Source organism: Thunnus albacares, chromosome 9 (assembly GCF_914725855.1).
Source record: "Thunnus albacares chromosome 9, fThuAlb1.1, whole genome shotgun sequence".
NCBI classification, from domain to species: Eukaryota; Metazoa; Chordata; class Actinopteri; order Scombriformes; family Scombridae; genus Thunnus; species Thunnus albacares.
This window is the reverse complement of record NC_058114.1, coordinates 6,659,225-6,679,768: the sequence shown is the minus strand read 5'-3', so window position 1 is coordinate 6,679,768 and position 20,544 is coordinate 6,659,225. Positions and strand designations below refer to the sequence as shown.

The 20,544-nt window shown below is 39.6% G+C and overlaps 1 long non-coding RNA gene across 4 annotated transcripts; it reads left to right on the top strand.

The window, feature by feature from the left end:
- The first annotated feature begins 12,907 nt into the window (after positions 1 to 12,907).
- On the top strand, positions 12,908 to 19,158 carry LOC122989209. Of its 4 annotated transcripts, none has more exons than XR_006404982.1 (6): positions 12,908 to 13,095; positions 13,941 to 13,962; positions 16,358 to 16,408; positions 17,490 to 17,568; positions 17,728 to 17,755; positions 18,377 to 19,158. It is a non-coding gene; the product is annotated as an uncharacterized LOC122989209 (long non-coding RNA). The 4 variants fall into 4 exon arrangements; XR_006404981.1 differs by having other exon boundaries at positions 13,941 to 14,010; XR_006404983.1 differs by having other exon boundaries at positions 12,908 to 13,100.
- Positions 19,159 to 20,544: the final 1,386 nt, after the last annotated feature.

Genomic DNA, 20,544 nt, shown 5'->3' with positions numbered 1-20,544 from the left:
TTTGATCAAATGTATGATGCCTCCGCCGCTCCGATTAATCTTTGCCACCTTTCCTGGTCCCTGTCTGCCGCCCACTAGCACACTGGCATCCCTATGAGGCCGACAAACTGACAGCAACATAAGTCACGGGACTGCATTAAAAACACATTAGGCCAGCGGAAGGAATTAAGGTTGCACTTATCTGATGGAGAGTACCTGCTCTGGAATGAACTGAGTGCCGGTGTCCTCATGCATCACCATCGCCTCTCTGACAATGTTGTGACTTATGGACTCACGGAATGCACTCCCAAGCACTTTTAGGGAGTCTGGGCAATATGAATATATTGAATTTATGAGATCTCAAAGGATCGCTGCACTTTCTTTTTTCTCCCTACATTTTCTCTGCTTCCTCAGAGTCAGAGTGGAGACAGGATAGGAGAAAGAACAGAGAAGATGGAAGGAGGGGTGGATGCAGAGAGCCAGCAAAACAGGCCAAGAGGAAGAGGAGATGAGAAGAGAGAGAGAGAAAGAGAGACAGATAGGGCAGATGTCGGGTGAGGAGAGTGAACCTCCTCTTGAGCGGTAATTTGATTTCATGTGGCTCACAGTGCTCCGCCGTACAGAGGGAAGGTCATAATGGCAGCCATCTACCATCCATTATTACACTACTGGAGAGCAGCGTGATGTTCAGGGTGGATGATCACATCTCCACCACACTTGGCTACAGTAAATTTCCACCTCTGTTATTCATTAGTCATGGAACAGAAGATAAATTGTGAAATTTAAGTTGGCTTTAGGTTGAATGCTGATCACCACTGTTTGGTTTACATGTCATAGGAAGATACGGGCTACTGGTCACACTCCGATTGAGGTCTCACTGGGGTTAAACTGTTTACATGAACCTTTGATACTCATGAGATTGAGTTTCCTTGTAGCCACGAATAAACCAATTAAAATGATTTCTCTTTCCTATTTGAGCAATAGCAGGTTACCCCACAAAAGGGACAAAAATAATGATCCAAATTGTACTAGTATCGGTAAGTCCTGCTTGCCTTCTTCCAAAATGTACCTTCTAATGCTGTGCGTGGGTTGATGGCGAAAACAAAATATGAAAGAAGAAACTGTCCTGACCACAAAAACAACCGCACTAGTCATTTGTTCAAGCAGCTTTAAATGACTAATGTTATATTTCCCTAGTAGGGGACATTTTATGGTTAGTTATATGATGAATATATGTTTTGGGTTGCAAAGCAGGAAGGAGTGTGAAATTCTTCTATCACTACAAAAAGCTTAAAGTGGGAGGTCAGGGTGCATGGATTTGTGTAAAAGTGCTTAAGTTTGACTCCTCAGGTGCCTTTAGACTGTGTGACAACAACTGTGTAAATTTGTTGCATGTCACACTGTGAGAGACACTGTTTGTGAGACACAATCTGTCAGACACCAATTTGAGTCATGTCAGATTGTGTGGTGAACGCATGGTGAATCGTCTCCTTACGATGTGGTGTTAAATAGAAAAAAGTAAACGAAAACAGAGACACGTCATCCATCCGCACTGATCGTATGTTTAGAAAATGCAGCGAAGTCACACAAACTTCTTTTTTGTTTCACCTGAATGTGTGTGTTTTTTCACTTATGAATTGTCATGCCATATTCCGTATTCTGATTGCTTTGTTTATAGATGTGGGTCGTAGCAGCAGTCACACTGCTCGGTTCGGTTGTTGGTGGACATGTCTCACAGAGCAATGTAGGAGCACCGTTTTGTGTTGACAACCAAAGATTTTCACCACATTTCACTCACAATTGTCAACTTTTGTGTCAAGATTGCACAGTGTAATGTGGCCTTTAGACTGCACATGCCTTATCAACAGTCTCTACTGGGTTTAAAGCCCCTATGTGTAGAATTGTTAGGTGGGGGTGTGGGAGTGTGGAGGAATGCAGTCTTTTCTGGAACTACTATTACATATAAATCACCAAAGTCAAAAATATTCAAATCTTACAAAAAACTGCTATAACTAAATAAATCGGTGCTCCCTCTAAATGCTTTTCCTATTTATTTAGATTTGTTTCCTCCCTGCCTGCAACCCAATCAACTGACTGAGGTTGTTCACACTTTTCACTTCAACCAATCTAATGTTGCCATGACCTCTGTGACTGCTGTCAAGCTTTAAATCTGTTACTTTCTCTGCTGCTGTCATCTGTTATTTCAGTGTCAGATTAATTCAGTCCACCCCTCCGCCCCTCCATCTCCAGTTTTCATCAGAACCATCCACTGACCTCATCAGCATTCTTGTTCCAGATCACGTCCGTCCAGATCTTCAGGCTGTTCTTCACTCCTTCACCACCACCAGTGTCTAGACTCCACTGAGGGGCATATTAATGACTCATGCTGTCATTATCCCTGTTGTAATTGTGATCATGCCCAGCTAGGTTGTAGGACAAGGAGTGTAGTTGCTCTTCAGTAAGTCTTTAAACTCTTCTTTCAAGTAGTTTCTTACAACTGAAGTAGTTTTAGTTGCTTAAACTTGAAAAAAGCACTGCTGGTGTGGCTTTGTCCTACCAATCAGGATGGCAAATCAGGGGTATAATCCCATTTATATGGTTTTGATTTTATTTGCCGAGGTTTGAGGTTGCATGTTTGGGATTTCTCTGAGATTAACTTTTCGTTGGAACTAATTTCTACTGTTGCATTCGGCTGGCAACACAACTTTTACAGGCTTATATCTCAAAGACAACTTCACTGCTCACCATAACCTCTACATCAATTTAAAAACTGAAGCTTGCCTAAACTCTAACACTTAATCATAAAGCTGTTGATGAGCTTCATTGAATAAATGGCGCTGTCACAGTTGGACTGAATAAGCATTCTGTCTCAGACAACAGGACAAGTTACAGATTTCCAGTGTCCATTAGGAGGTATTGACTTTGTCTCTTTGAGTGCTGTAAGCTGTGATTGCAAATGACATGTTGTTACATAGGCTTTGTTCTAAGATGCCAAGCACAATTCTGCCGCTTGCTATTTATCCCCCCCCCCACCCCCCCCAACAAAAGGCTAATGAGGATATGATAAACAAACGCAACAAACAGACCATGTAATTAAGAGACCATATAATCCAGCCAAAACCTGATACATCCATAAAACGGACAGGAAAAAAAAAAAACACTCTCTCTTCTGCTTCTCCTGTTTATCTCAAACACACCACACACACATAATCCCACCTGCAAACACCCAGTTTCTCCATTAAGGGATTGCTTCATTATACTATATAAATGTACAAGCCTTGTGGGAAATTCTCCGCTCGCAACAAGTCAACTCCTATGGCAACATTTGTTGTCTGACACTGAAGAGAGTGTGTGCCGGGCTCAGACAGGCCGAGACTGCATTACAGTATGCAAATCAAAAAACGGATGTACCCATTGTATGTAAGTCCTGCTTTGTACAGTGTGTGTGCACTGCGGGCAACTATGCACCACTGCTGCACTTCCAACTCCTTTCCCATGAGGTAAAAAGAAAAATTCAAATTTTGTCCTGTTTTCCAAGCAGAGAAATACAGCAGGGAGGTTTCCTAGGAGATACAGGGAATTCATACAGAACTTTACAACATTTATTCAACACATCAACAGAGAATAAGAATGATGTATGACAGAGTTACTGCTAGATTGTGCTAAATCACGTGCCTTTCTGGTTTGACCTCATTCCACTCTCCTTTTTTACCCCCTCTCCCCATTATTGAACATTTCCATCTTTTCTAATCAGAGCTTTGGCTTGTACTGTACATGTTCACATATTCCTGCCATGACCTGTCGGTGTATTAACTGATTAGAATAGATTGATTTTCTGCCAGTAAATGTAACCGCAGCAGGCTAAAACCTTGCCTATGATAAATGGGTTTCAGAGTTATCAGAGTGGATGAGTCGATGTGCTGATCAATGGCGAAACTCAACAAGGTCGTTCCTGCTGAAGATAAAGCATTTGTTATGCAGATTCATCCAAAAAGCCCACACAGTGAGGTCCATCTGATGTGTAAAACTCTTCAGATATAGTACCTCTGTTAATGTTATGAACATATTGCCGCTGCATCTTGGAAGTCGTGTCTTTTCAGAATGAAGAAAAAACCTATTTTGGGATTTTTATTTATAGATTTATTTTAGTTTTGGCATTTTGAAAGTATACAGTGAGTTCTGAATTTACCTCATGCATCCAGGTCATCAAATGTGCTTAACACATGAGCAAAACATTAAATCTAAGTGTTAAAATGATAATATATCAAAGCAGGTGCTGGGGCAGGGGTATCTTGTATGCAATCATAAGGTAGCTGCTTTGAATCCTGCAGTGGCACATTATTTAGGATATACATGATTAAGATATTTATATCATAACCATTTGCATAATACATTATGTATGAGAACACGGAACTGCTGGTAATTTCAAGCCAGGATTAGCCTACTTCATATCAATCATATCACCGTATCAATCAGAAATGGTTATTATCTAATCTCCAGCTCTGCTCCTTTTGGCCATAGGATTATCAGATACTGATGAAATACCATTTCTGAAAGGTCAGAGATGGATTTGTACATGATGTTATTTTCAAAGATAAATGCATGTTTTACAAGAGTGGATTTGGGTTTTTCTATTAGAAAGGCCTGTTACACCAACACAAATGCTTTAAAAGCACCACATCTTTTGCAAATGCCAGCAGGCTCTTTCATAAGGATGCCTCCGCAGTACTCTATGTGCCACATGGCGACACTACAGCCCACTCGAATTTACCCCGTACCTGGAAGTATGCTACAACAACAAGGTCAATTACAAGTTATCAAAACCCCCTGCCATGTCAGGAGGCAAGCCAGACTTGTCTGCTTGAAAATTAATTTCCCAAATGAGACTACACTTGGTTGTTTCCTTTCACCTGGAGGGAAAACTGGAGGGAAAATGCATCTTGATCATTGGTATGTGGAAAATTGAGAAAAAAGGAATTAGATACAAGAGATCAATCACTGTTAATTTCTCTTGGGAGTATTGCATGGTGTGGAGTGATATTGATAGAACTGAAATCAGCAGAGTGGCTCAGGCAGAGCAACTATTAGGACAGTATCTGCAATATACATCACTCTGTTTGAACATGTTCATGTTGATAACATCACATATTTCAATGGTGCATGCTGCAGTGTAGCTATTGGAGCAACTTCCCTTAAACAACATACCTCATCACCTCTGGAAGCAGAGTCAATAAAACATCCTCGTTCACAGCAGTAATCAGCAATAATGAGAAAATGTCCCAGTAAACAGAAAACATGTGCCTGGTAAGGTGTTGTACTGAGACACTCAACGGTTTGCTCATTATATGTCATGGTAGATCTTGTTATGTCTTGAGTGCAAGAAAATATTTATTAGTATAAAATACATTACACATAGGGCTGTTCTTGATGTGTAGGAGCCAGCAAGACCTCCAAAATAAATGACAAAACCACAGATTCTACATAAAGATGGACGTAGGGGGGTGTGACATCGTCCAGTGGATTGCATTGGAGCTGGTTTGAAGGCCAGAGTTGCTGCCTATGGTGAACAAACACTAACTTAGTGTGAACACCGAGTGGTGCACACTTGGGCTAATGTTACCTACTTAAGATAAATTGTGCAAACAGGGCTGGTGTCATAATCGAGTACCATTATTCTTACCAAAATATTGCATGACAGCATCCAGTGAGGGTCTTGTTAGTGTAACTCCTTAACCACAAATATAGTAGAACGGCATGTCTTTAAACAGAAGCTCTAAAAGTTGAATTCAGTGTGAGTTCTGGAGCCTGGGAGAGCAGCAGGTGAACAAACTGTCAATCACAGGTGCCAATCAACACCCACACTGCAGACATCAAAACTACTATAAGTCTTTAAATCTTATAACTGGAGCAATAATTTCCAAAATGACCATCAGCACACTTATTAAAGGGTGCAACTTTAGTGATTGAGAGAATAATGACTCCTTGAGACAGATTATTGATTTAGTATTTCTAGACAGAAAGAGACACTTTTTGAATGGGAGTCAGTTGGAGCCAGGGATTTTTTGTAGGCAGCATCTAGCAGCCGTCTGTGACATTGCACTTTAAGGTACTTCCACATTGCTGCTTGGACAAAACATGTTTTCTGTTGTTGCCTTCCAAATTGACCCATATAACCACTCTCTGATCTGCAGGAGCACATCTAGAGGGGAGGCAAGGAGGCAACTGCCCCCCCCCCCCCCCCCACTGTAGGTTCACCACTATGTTCTTAAGGTGTTTAAAGCACTTAAATAGGCAAGAAATAGAAAGAAAATCCATAATGCTCACTTTGGCCCTAAAACAGTCAGTACAGCACTGCACCAAACGTGCACAGACACAGTCACAGAGAGTCAGAACAACACAACACATGGAGCGACTGAGAGCTGCAGCATCTGGAGGTGTAGTCAAGTCAGAGGTTCTCTGTGGGAAGTTTAACCAGCCAAACCGATTTAACTCAAACGAAGTTAAGTTATTAATGAATGCAATTACTGTATGTGAAATTCAATAATGAGAGCTTGTCCGTAATCATAATGTTAGCCAAAGGTTAAGTTGCTAACTAAAGCAGAGTTCATCACAAGATGTGATTTGGAAGGGCCTTTGTGATTCTGAGCCTCGATTTTAGTAGATATCAAAAGCTGCAGGTGCATCGCTACTGTGTCAAACAAACACTGTTGTTTGAATCCATCATGTTTAGGAAGTGGGTTGTTGGGACTGTAGCCTAATAACTGCACATCAGTGCGAGGAAATCCATTATTTTTGTTTGATTAGCAAATACATAACTGCCCTTCTAATATAGTACAGCACAAAGTCTACACACAAACAGGCTGCTGCCTTCTTGACTGTCAGACTGAATATATTAGCCATGAGGGGATTAATTACGTGAGCCTAAATATCACTCAGTGTCGAATGTGATTGATGTGATTGTTTTATTCAAATTTATTAACCACATACTCCTACAGTGTAATGTAATACATGGCTTTTAACCAAAAGTTAAAGTCATGTCTTGACTACTGTAGGTCAGAGTAGTTGGACTGGTGTGCAGTGCAGACAAAAAATGGTGATATTTCCAAGTTTTTCAGTAAGAAAGCAGTATTGATATTAGATATGTTTGTGAAGCATTTTGCTGCACAGCATAACAACTGTCGCCTTCAGCTGTTTTAAAAAACTGTGGTTGAACATGACCTGATGGTTAGTGCAGAGCCAGCAAAAGCTGCACAGTTTTTTGTATGAATGCTGGTATCTTGTTAGTGTATAAAAATAACATAATGCAAGAATAAATATAAAATATATTTGTGGATCTTTTTTGGAGCCATTTACCTACAGAAATAGAATTGTATTTTTATTTGGGGATCCCCAAATACCTTCCCTGCCAAAACCCCTCTTGCCAACCCCTTTGCCACCCCATGTAAAATTTTCCATGTAAAATCTGCCACTGCTGATCTGAAGGTTTGGTAAGGCTTAGGCAACTAAAACTACTTGGTTTAAGTTAGTAAAAGATCAAAGTCGTAGTTAAAAATAACCAACAACTGAGTTAGATGCTTGTTGAGCCACCCCTCCACCCAACCTCCTTTGTAAGCAGTTACACCACTTCCATCTTTTCTCTTAACAGACAAGATCCTTATTCAAACAACTGCAAGAGATCCTTTTTACAACAAATTAAAAATTGGTTTCATGAGTGAAAGCAGAAAAATTGTTGGGATACTTGGGGGCAGTCGAACAACCCAGAGACAGGGCTACATTAGCATTCGTTTTGAGTCATGTTCCTGTCCATATGGCAAATGTAAGTCTACCTTTAGCTCTTTTTTGGTCTCCACCATCTACTGGAAGAAATACCTGTCTCTTAATCAGCTAGTTGTTCCACTCTCTTATCAAACTCTCTTAAAGTCCTCTGTTTCGTGTTTAGCATAGTAAAAGTTAACCAGAACCAAAACAATGAGCTGAAAGATGCTAAAACGCTCCGTCAATCTGAGAGGAAATGTCAGATGATAATTCTCTGTAGGTTTGTCACTACAGGTGACCTTTTTCATTACATGTCATTATTCTATCCATTGTTAATATAAAATTATTAAATAGTGAAACTTGAAATATTCCAACTAATGACCAATCTCTGTCATTTTTCTGTTGATGATAGTCTTGTGAGAGCATAAGTTCATGTAAGCACACACACAACCCACCCTCTTCTTTTAAAAGGGGCACTTTTTGGTCAAAACTGGCAACAACACAAAAAAGATGATCCTCTATTATAAAGGACAGGTTAGGACACAGTAGCCACTTAATGGTACAAGACTGGACTGTCATTACACTCAATTGCAGAGAAGAGGACACAAAATTATCTCTCTTGGCTGTGCTTCTACCTCTGGTTCTATTTCTGTTCATTTTATAAGATCTTGTGGCCACCTGATGCACTCTTGTACACAGAACAATGGCTTCAATAGACCATAACCCTACCTGATGGAGAAACACATCAGATAAATCCATTGTCATAATGTTTGTTAGTAAATTTAGAAAGATCTCTTTTCATGCTGGCTTAAACCCAAGTCACATAGTGCTGCTTATGGGCATCTTGATAAGGTTTTAGGTCTTAATTATAATCATTTTCTTACCACCCTTTGATGAGTAAAAATAAGTCATGTGGGCATCAGCCAAAACCCAAGTTTTCAGAGATCTAACCTTCAGAAAGGGTTATGAAAGTAGAATAGTTTATCACACCATTTCCTGCTGTTTATTGTACCCTAAAACTTCTTTTACATTCAAAAAAAAAGAAAAAACACAATGTTTGCACTGCCAAAATGCTAAACCCCAACTGAGAGCTCAATAAATTATTCCTAAGTTGATTTTACATAAGCCAAATCTTTCAGAGATGCCAAGGCCATATGTTTGTCACGATGCCAGAGCAGGAACTAGTCCTATCCCTTTCAAAATATGAGATTAACATTAAGACCCTCTTTATTGTCATTTCTCAGCATTCACATACATTATAACAAAATTTATCCTCTGCATTTGACCCATCCTATATACAAGGAGTGGTGGGCAGATGCAGTGCAGTGCCCGGAGACCAACTATACAATATGAGAAGACGGTAAGAGACAGAAAGAATGCACAGGCAGAAGGGAAAAAGGAGATTAAAGTATGTGTAGAGTGGGATCACACAGTGCAAGATAATGAGGGTGTCAAGATGGCTCACAGGAGGTGAAACCTCACCACACTATATCTCTGCAGAGGTCTCAACCAGGGATTACGCAAACAGAAAAAAACAAACAAACTGATAAATGGCACAAATATACAGAAATTAGGTAATCAGATGTGTATTTGTTTGAGAGAAACACTAAGGCTGTTTTTTTTCAATTCCTGTGCAGGTGTGACAGTTGCCCCCGTTTTTGTTTCTCATGTATAAGACTAACATTTAAGTCCCAGAGCTAAGCATCCATCTGTAATGAGGATAGACTTTTAAGGGTTTAGGTTTCTTTTGATTGGGTTGATAGCTGAAACAAAACAAAACAAACAAAAAGAGTAAAATGATAATTTATTACAAAACTTAAAATACAGTTAGAATATGCCAAAAAACTAAAACCCGGGTATAAAAGATACTAAAAAGATCACTATAAAATCTAAGATAAAATATAAATAAAACTCTTTTAAAAAACTAATTAAAAAGGGAGTTTCAAAGCTGCAAATAATTAAAAAGTCAACAGTTTACAAATTAAGAAATTAAAACATCCTTTTATTTTCTAGAGTTCCATGAGTGAAGTCCATTGTCAGTCGCTGGCTGGCTTGTACTCTCCGGGGGCCGCTGTCCTCTCATATCGCCTGCTCTGCTTGTACTAGTAAGAGCTGGCAATAATTTGTCCCACACAACAACCACCCTCTTTTGCCCCAGGGTACTGTTGATCCCATTATTCACTCCTGCCTGGAGACCGCAGGCTGGACTCACTCACAGCCTGGACTCACTCACAGCCTGCGGTCACCATAGTTGCGGCTTCTCGGTCGTCTGGAGGCTTTGGGGAGGCTCGAGAATGTCACCCCACCTGTGGCTCCTTGTTCCATGGCGGGGCTCTCTCTGGAATTTCTCTCCCTCTCCTTCCTCCCCCCTGGTTCCTCCACAGGTTAACAAGCTCCACAAGCTAAAGGTGCGCTGAGGGAGTGAGAGATGCCAAGTCGTACATGAATCAAATTGCCCACACCTGGTCCTTACCTGAACCACAGGCAGGGCTAAAAGCTGCTCCCCATCTCTGCCATTCCCCTCCAGAGCTCCCTCCTGTCGAGTGTTCCCCACTCTGCTTGCTGTATTATACTGCATTCACATGCTCCTTGGATGGTCCCATTTCCCAAGTTGGGAAGTTGTTCTTCCGACTTCGGTGTGTTCATGAGCTTTTAAGTTGTAATGTGGAAACAACATGGATGCCACAAGTGTTGTATTTTGTCCCAAAAGAGTTGTTGCTGCACCGGTACATTCCCTAAAACCAAAAAAATATTGCTTTACCTGACTTGTTAACGGGGTCAATGCTAACAAATAACTTTTCTAACTAATCTAGGTCACTCCACATGGACAGCAACTAACAGCTACAACCTAATGACATATTACAAATTACATGTGAACAAAAAATCGATATGCAATATGTGAATTAGTAAAAAATGTCTTGCCATTAACCAAACATTTACTTTCTTCTGCCACGTTTCTACGTACATGACATCAACTTTCAGCAAATCTTGCCAAAATTTTTGCAGACTTTCTGACTTGTTCCAACTTGAGGGGGCATTCATGTGAATTTTACCAGTCGGGAACTCATTTTTCCAATTATTCCGACACCACATGAATGCCACATTACTGCCCTTTTTTTGTCCTTCCTTCTTCCTTCCTCTTTTTTTATGCTCACTGGGCTCTGCAGGGATTGGTTGATTAGAAATCACTGTGGGTGCTTAGATATAATCACAGGGAGATTCAACTAAACACAAAGCAAACCAACCTGCAAAGCAAATGAACATAAACTGAAAATAATTCAAAATACACGCAAACAACAAAAAATCAATCCAAAATGAACACAAATAATCAACTCAAAATCTCTCCCGTGTGACACATCCATTCTCCAAAAGGTATAAATATTCTGAGATGTTTGAAATATCCAGAAGGTTGTACAACAACACTTTCTGCTGTTCTTCAGGTATTTTCTGAATCCACAAACCATTTTCTAACCATCTGGATGAAAAAAATATTATGTCTGCTACATGATAAAAAAGATGTTGGTACTTTGTTTCGCATCCAGGTAGCCATCTTTGTTTGGATTAAGAAACAGAGTCACAACTTGGGAAATGGCTTAAAAATCTTTCTTTTTTTTTCCTTGCAGTGGATGGAATATTTTTTATCCAGATGGTTAGCAGAGTCTTTGAGGATTATAGTTAGTGTTGATTAACAACTCTCTGGGTTTTTCAAACATCGCCAGGTATTTATCTATTTAGAGAAATGAATGCACTCTGTGACTCAAATGTAATGCTAAATTTAATGCTAATACATGTTAGGTATAAACTGGGGCTAGTAAGACATTGAGACTGAGTGCATTCACACTTTTGTGTCCTAAATTTGGATGTAACCATATAAAGTATCATCATCAGTATCACCGAAGGATTTGAGTTTAAAGGGAAACTGATCAGAGTAGCTCCTACGTTTTATTTATATAAGCTAGGTCAGACTAATTCCATCTTTGATTACATGAAAGGGTGAAATTAATTAGTATTTTCAGGGAAGAACACTGGTGGTTTACTGTATCCTTTTGCTGGGCTATTATTGGCTTGGCAATTATTTAGTCTAAAATGTTAGAAAGTTGTGAGGTGATGTCTTCAAACTTCTTGTTTTGTCTGATATTCAAGGATATTCAATTAAAGTCAGAGTCAGTGATTCTGGAGAATGACTGTTCAATACACTTTTTGTCAAATTCAGCAAATATCTACTCATGGTGCACTAGTTGTATGTTCTGTGTGTACACTGAAAAAAAACCCAGTGTTCATACATATGGGAAACAAACAAAGTGGCTTGGACCGAGCCACACAACACTACTCCAGCCAATCAGCAGGGGGCGTTAGTGCTTGTGCACAGGACAGGGGGAAGTCATCAGAGCAGCTGTCTGTGTGAGGACGTGACAGTCTCACGTCTCCAGCACCTGATGAATGGTGGAAGGGCTGGTGAACTGGAGAGGGAGAGAGGCTGTGGAACAGATACGCTTCCATTTTATTAAATGTATCAATCCACACTGAGTCTGAGACAGTCTCACGGAGACCCCCCACATTTTTTTATGCTCCGAGTCTGTTTCCATTGTGTTTAGTGAAGCTTAATCTGAGCAGGCAGCTGTTTAAATCACAAAAATATCCTGCTGTATATGTGTTCTGAACTTATCAACCATATCAATGAATCAATAAATACAAACACTCTTGATTTCTTCCCGTGGAGCCGACATGCAAACTATTTTGGTTCAGTAAATCTCTGCTGTCAGTCAGCCTGGTGAAGGCAGTTTGTCCAGCTCTCAGCTCTCCAGGAGCTGCAGCTGACAGACGGCTGTGAATGGACTATTTTTCCACTCTTGATAATGTGTGAGAGGAACAGAAGTGACTCTACGACTGATGCATTGCTCTGGATTCTGTTATATTTCTCTTCTGGTCGTTGCCCTGGCAATGTGCATCCATGAAATTGGGGGGCAGAGCTTCTGAAGGAGCATGAAGGGAGGGGTGTATTTGTTTGGGTGTTTAGTTCAAGTATCAACAGTCTTTCTCCAGAATGACTGACTCTACCTTTAACAATAATACTAAAGGAGAAAGCAGTAAATCTTTACATTTGAGATGCTGATGAATGTTTGGTTTGGTAATTGACTTCAATTATTAAATTATTATCAAAAGTATTGGTTCAGCATCAATCTAATCAATCTAAGATAAAACTGGTTGTAAACTGATACAACCAACAAAAATTGTATCTACAGCCTTTATTGCAAATTCAACTGGTGAAGAAACTCCTAATTGTGTCTGTTTCCCTCCTCTAGAGATCACCTGATCAAATCACCTGTCTACCCAGCTGCTCCTCATTTGAAGTCAGCCCCAGTGAGGTCACTTTTCGGTCAATCTTTGTTATTTTATTTTGCCAAGTTGCTTCCTGCTATTCCTCTTCGTTGTGTCTGTTTGCTGGTTACCCTGTTTATAATCTATTTCCTTCTGACTAACAAACATAATGTCCTCTTCAGTGACTGATTACCTTCCTTTCTGCCTCAGCCCCTTTGGAAATTTTGTTAGACTGATTTCATTGCCCAAGGCAAACTTGAGACCTGTTTTTTTGACTGGTATCTTGACAGTTAAATGGATTAAATTGTTAAAATAGCTACATGTAGACCTAAAAAAATGTACAATGCCATGAGCTGTGACCACTTCAACTGATAAAATGCTTCAGTTTCTCCAGAGCAACATTATAAATATTTGTTTTAACTGGTGTCCGGTTTAGTATACACAGTATTTATATCATCTACCAGCATCACTGATGTCATCTCCCACTTCTAATCTGCATCAGACCAGCTCGCAGCTTTAGCTGCTCAACATTTGTGTCAATATTCGAGCTATAATGCCTTTCTCCAACTCAAAAATTTACCTTATGTGATAAAAATCATAGAATACACAATTTTTCATCCCATTTGGCCTCTAGTACATTCACAATGATTTTTACAGAAGCTACAGATACAAGGTTTAAAAGCAACGTACATCATGTTCCTTCACTTGACCTTAAAAGGGAAATGTTTTTTCCCATGAACATTCAGTTTCTACAAGTAATGTTCTTTCCTTGGTCTCTAAAATTAACCATCTCTCTCTCTCTCTCTCTCTCTCTCTCTCTCTCTCTCTCTCTCTCTCTCTCTCTCTCTCTCTCTCTCTCTCTCACTCTGTCTCTCTCTCTCTCTCAGATGTTGTCAATACCAGATGCAGGTATAAACCAATACTTCAATTAGACCATTCCAAGATCCAGGGATCCAGGTTGTTGCTGTGAACAATATTGATTATCCCACCTTGTTACTGCACTATTTCTATAGCATGGTTAACCATGTGCTGTCATGAGATAACATGCAGGCATTCTGCTAATTCAAAGTGTGACTGAAAGCGGTGCACAAGAAATCTACGGTGGGCTAAGCAGTGTTACAGAAGTCATTGCTATTCAAACACAAACACACAGTTGTTTTTGTGACTTGTGAGGACATTACATATTCATTCATGGAGACTTACTCCAACCTTGATGATAACAGCTACAGAACATGTCTAACTCCAACCCCTCTCTAAACCTTGACCCAGAGTCCCCACAATGTGACACAGTGTGAACAGCTTTTTGTCCCTGCAACATGTTGACAAATACATACATTTGTACTTCTATACATGAGTGAAACCTTCTAAACTAAATTGAATAATTCAACATTTTAGGAAATATGCTTATTCGCCATCTTGTGGGGTGCTAGACGATTGATACCAGGGGCCAGATGCATAAAACTCTGTGTAGAGTGACTAAAATTGTGCACAAAGACAGAAATATGCATCATTTTCATCAGATTCGTAACGCTGTACATACGCATCGTCCTGTTTTATAAATCTTACTTGTTGTGGAACGAGGCGCCTGTGCATGATTCTTATTTCCACTGCCACAATTAGCCATAAACGGATGTAGACACACCCTTAACCAGACGTTTTCATATCAATATGCTGCCTGCGCCACCTGTCAATGAAACAAACGGCAAATTAGTGCTGTTTCGCCAATCGTGTTGCACCAGAGAGGTTCTGAAACAACATCAGAGCAGCTGTCATTACGAACGACAGACAACGGCGCAATTAAAACTTTATCGCTGAATAATCACTTTACTGGGCACTGGGATTTAATGACAGTGGGTGTTAAGGAGCAAATGAACCCTCTGGAGCACAATTACTCCTTAGCAGCCTGGACACTAATCACAGTCCTTGTTTCACAGAGACAGTAGTTAATAACGCCCAGCTCACACTGACATACCTCAGAATAGCTTACAGGTCGCCCTCAGCATCTTGACGCAATGTCAACATACAGAAAGCCCTACAGATGTGCTGTCAGGCACATTCGGCATTGATGTAACAATGTTTGCCCATTAGGCACATGAAATGTCAGCTGGGGTAACTGAAGGGGGCATGTTAAAGCTAAAACAAGATGCTTAGTTCCTCTTTAAACTGTTTATTTAAGAAGTTTTAGATGTATCAAATGATTTTATATTTCTTTCTGAATTCAATTCCCTGACAAGCCACAATATAATTTTACTGATATGAATTGATTTTTTTGCCTGCTTGTGAGTATATTTAAACAATTAAACAATTTGATCCATAACATAGTGGATGTTTGGTTCTCAACATAACAGGAGGGTTAAAATAATTGATTGATTTGATGCATTAATCAAAGAGTAGCTCTGTCATTTTTGATGTGCTCGATGCATTTCTTTTCTCATAAGATATATATATTTAAACATCTTGAATTATGCAATGTTCACATCCATTTTGATAGCTTGCAGGCATCTTCACTGCCTTTACAGGTGCATACACTTCTTTGTGTGTTATGACCACCGACTGTCGATTACCGAAGCAGTGTCAAACCAGTGGTAGGAGTGTGTATCATGATGCTGCATGCTCTCATCAGCGATTCAAACAAAACAGGGACCCACTAAGAAAAGGTCAAACACTGAACAAGGTACCTTTTTAAAATAGCCCTGGAACAGACGGTAAAGAGTTTTGCGTCATCCAATGAAAAATGTGTCTTTGGTGCCTGAAGCAACAGGAACAAGACTTGAATCCTCTGGAATAAAATTGTCACCTCGACAAAAAGCCCTTAATCTGGCACAAACACTGCATAACTTCTGTTAAGTTTTTGTGCATGAATTGTATTACTCCTCCTGACATGTACTTTATCCTCAAACTGTCATTTAATTTGTAGCTTTAAGTAGAGGACAGTCAGCCATAAATTAAGAATGTGTGATGCACACTGGGATGTCTTACTGTTGTTGCTTGCCTGCATCTTATTTTACTTGAGGGGTTAACTCTGAACAGCTCCATTACTTTTTCCTTGATGGCCAAGTGACTCAGAAGTACAATAGACTCTGCATTAAACTTGAAACTGAAAGTTTTTGAAGAAAAATCCTATATATTCCCTTTTGGCCCATAATATTTTCCTAAGTGATTGCAAGAAAGGATGCATGTATGTCGCATGCAACAGTTCACATGTAAAGCTGAACATGGAATAAAGTTGCAAGTTTCTTTTTTTATGTTATTTTATGTTGTTTTTTAAGCCATTGTTTTTATTTTTTTGTTTGTTTCTTTTTAGTCTTACTACCAGTATCACCAAGTTGGCAACCATCCACATCCATATTCAACAGTGAGTAACTTAACAAACACAATGCTTTGAACATGCTTAAAGTCTACAGTTTAATACCATGGGATCTGTTTCTGCACTGTATTTAACTGATTCAAATCTGCTGTGATATTACCCAAAAATCTGGAATATGTGTCCCCTCTGAGGCCTGTCAAAAAGTTCCACCAATTTTCTTGTAAGGACATCAAGACCTTGCGAGTAGAGCTGAACTATTCATACACATTCACTGACACACACAAAACACTTCACTCACCTCCACACACACTTTACAAAAAGTTTAAATTGAGAAGATATGTATGCTTTATGAATCTCAATATACCAGCAGCATACGTCTATTTGTCAGATGTGCTCATGTCATTATGCGAGTCACAACTTGAGGTCTCTGCAGTTAATACTTTCCCCTCCTCTCCATCTATCAAAGAGAATGCTAAGCAGACAGAAAATGCAGCTCTCCCTGGTCAAATATTGACACATGGCTCCTGTTGTGACACTGTGACTGTGCTAAATTACATTTTCACACTATAAAGTAAATATCGCCTCTGTAGCCTTAGAATAGCTGGGAAGAAATTGCCATACTGACTCTTTAAATTCTAAATATTTACATGAAAATTTAATATGTATGTGGCCTCATCCTTTTATAGGCTTAAAGCTTGCATTATTGGTTAGTAATTATGTTAAGGCTCCCTTTTGGATGAACAGGAGGAATTATATATGTTTAGATTAATGACCCTTCCAATACATGTGATAGCCATATGTCCCGGTATATAATGTGTTTGGATAAGGTTGGTGTTAATTAGATCTGTTAGCCCTTTGCCTTTTCAGCAACAAAAACTTTGAAGATCACTTCTCAGAAATACAGATCTGTGCTTATCAAAATGGATGGATGGTCTCTCATGCTTCAAAAATCAATGCAACAAAAAACAATTTATAGAAACTGTTGAATTTCAGCTTGAAAGGGAGCCTGAATTACCTTACTCTTGTCTTGCATAAGGTGTTATATAAAGTATGTTAGTATGTAGTTTATATCCTATCTATCGATCCTTGTTCTGTCTTCACATCCTGTCTTTTCATTTGGGTTTCCCAGAACTGAATGAAGACACAAGAAACCAAAATAAATGTCCACTTCTAAGACAGAATAAGTGACATCTGATCCTGTTTGATAAGTATGTTGAGCCTGAGATCAATACAATATTGATATTTGTGTGATTTCCATGTTCTCATCTGATATTTATGAAGCATTATGGTGTGTTATCTGCTTTGACAATCAATTAATTGTCAGCTGGGGTCTATTTTTATTTATATCATCTCACCTTTTTCTTCAGAGTTCAATTGAGAGAAAGGAAGCAGAAGGTAAGATCTGAAACTTCATGACTTAGGAGATAGGATGACTGGTATACCAATAAGTCTTCCAAATTAAATGACCACATAAGTTGTTAATTATGTTTTATGGAGTGACAACGCTGTGATTAAGGCCTGGTTAGGTTTAGGCACAAAAAAACTTGGTTAGGGTTAGGAAAAGATCATGGTTTGGGTTAAAATGATCACTTGAAACATGGTTAAATGTGCCAACCGTTGTTGTCATGGCAACAGTAAACACCACGTTGCGTTTTTTTACAAAAATGTCCCAACTCACGGGTGAAAACATGACACTCGGTTGGAGATTAAAAGCCAACAGCGACCTCCTGCAGCATTTGCCACTTTTTGCCATCTGACCAACTATCTAGCCATCCACCCAAACCGTGTCCTCCTCATACGCAGTCATCCTATATTGACATCATCTGAACTGCGTCACCTCCCTGCGTCATAATTACTACGGCTGCTAGATGGCGTCTGTCACTCAAATGTAACTATAAGTAGTTTTTGGCAAGTGAATTTATGACCTGTAGTGTTGTTTTTCTTGGCTCAGTATACAGAACAAATTCACATTGTCTGTTGAGTACCAGTGATTAACAACCCTGTATTTACCAACAGATGAAAGAACTGATTCAAAAAAAGATCTAGAACAATGACATCAGAGTGGATCCACATCCCCCGTCAGCAGCATGTTGAGGGCAGCCCTGACCCTCCCTGCCTCCACTCCCTTTTCCTCACCACTACCCAGTCTTCTCATCTCGCTGACAGGCTTTGAAACATGGTGTCTATGAGACAAGAATGAGAGAGAGAGAGACTTTGACACAGACAGAGGCAGGGATGGAAAACATCCAGAGATATAAACACAAAGAGAGAGAAAGAGAGAGAGGGACTGGTGGCTGAGAGGTGTCATCACATCACACTCAAGCCTGCCTTCTTCTATCAAACAGCCTCCAGTGGTCTTTAAGTACCGTCACTGTGTGTCCCTCTTGTCCCGGAGAACATAAAACCACACGACTGCCCCTTGTCCTGTGTGTCACTTTTTACAGACAAATAGCAGTGCATAAAGTTGTCAACATCACAGAGAGAAAATTTGTTATTTTTACTCGCAGGATGGTGCATTTACCCAAACTGATAGTTTCACCCTTCAGCCATTGTTTCAGCACCATCTGAGGAAGAGAGATTGGATAATAGCTCTCACTTTTCGGGCCACTCTATGCCACTTCACATGGGATCTGAACCAGACACCTCCTGATTACTGCTAGTTGGTCTTTAGAGGTCTATTCTTTAATCAGCTGTCCAGTTCAATTACACAGTGTGTGACATGAAGAAATGCAAGGAAATACATCGTTGTGCCCTGAGTCATAGACGGAGCCTGCCTACACCCACACATCTCTACCCGATGGATGGCCACAATTTTGTATGATTGTACAATACCTACATTAATAAATGTTTATCTAAATGTCTTGCAAGCCCATTCATATTTTTTCTCAGTAGCTACTGTAAAAATAACCCAGAGGTTAACATTGCATGTAACTATAAAGGGGAGCTGCATGGATGCAAAATATCAGTACTGTGTTCAGTACTGCGGTTTTCCTGAAAGACTTGTACACACTTTTGATATACTTTGAAATATAAGAAAGAAAGAAAGAAAGAAAGAAAATTTCCATCCATATTCTTTCAATTTATATCCTGGAGATGGTGAACAAGAGATGATACATATATATTTATATTCTGGAGATGGTGAACAAGAGATGATACATAAACAGTATCATAAATCCAAACATACCTGGGGGAGTATGTTTGTGCGTATGACGTGTTCTTTTGACTTCCAGACTGAAATCATCCTAGAGGAGGATTTCTTTGTCCATAACCAACTCCCCCTTTTTTTATATATATTTTTCATTTTATTATGCACTACACATCACTTATGCTCTGGTACTTCACACACACTGTGAGGGACCTGCAGGAAGAGTCGTCCAAGGGTTGTAATCACGCATAAGAACAGCAGAGACCCACTTCTGCGACCTGATTATGCTATGGATGAATTAATGTTGACTCAATTTCAAAGACTGCAATATTCCTTTTTTAGTGAGTAGTTCTGTAATCTCAAACAAGACAGAAAAAAACAGCTCCTGACATCAACATCTCTGCTAGTGTGCTGTAGTATGCTTGGGAGTCATGCTGCATTGATCCGCTGCTGCAGCAAACACTAAAAGCCACCGCAAACCTCCGGGGAGTTCAACTTTACCGACTGTATGCACTGAGCCTCATCGCATGTGTTGTCATTGCGTCAACATGAATAGAGGTCTTCCTGAGGATGGGTGAGTCAGACACGGAGGAAAGCACTGACAACCTTTTATGGCATTCTGATTCTTTAGGTCAGAGTCCATCACTATTTATATGCTGAGGACGAGTTCAGTTCTCCATCCACAAAGGTCAGCCTCATTAAACTCTGTCTTGAGAGCAGGGCAAGTTCGCTCCGACATCGTTTTCTGCTTTATTGTTTTAATAGCAAGAAATAAGGAAGCAGAGTGAGCTGAAAATGGCTCGCCGTGTAAATAGTTTGATTATACCAGTTTTTATCAGCATCATTTTGTGGTGGTTTGTCAAATGAAAGTGAAAAAAACTGTTAAGCAGCAAATTACAATAAATAATATATTGGCTCAGTGTATACAACAGTGTGAATGTCTGCAGAATCCAACCAGTTAATAAAGAACCAATCCAGTTTTGTGAGATCAATCTTTACAATCAATTTAAAGACAGTAGGCTTCTTACAACTGAATGCC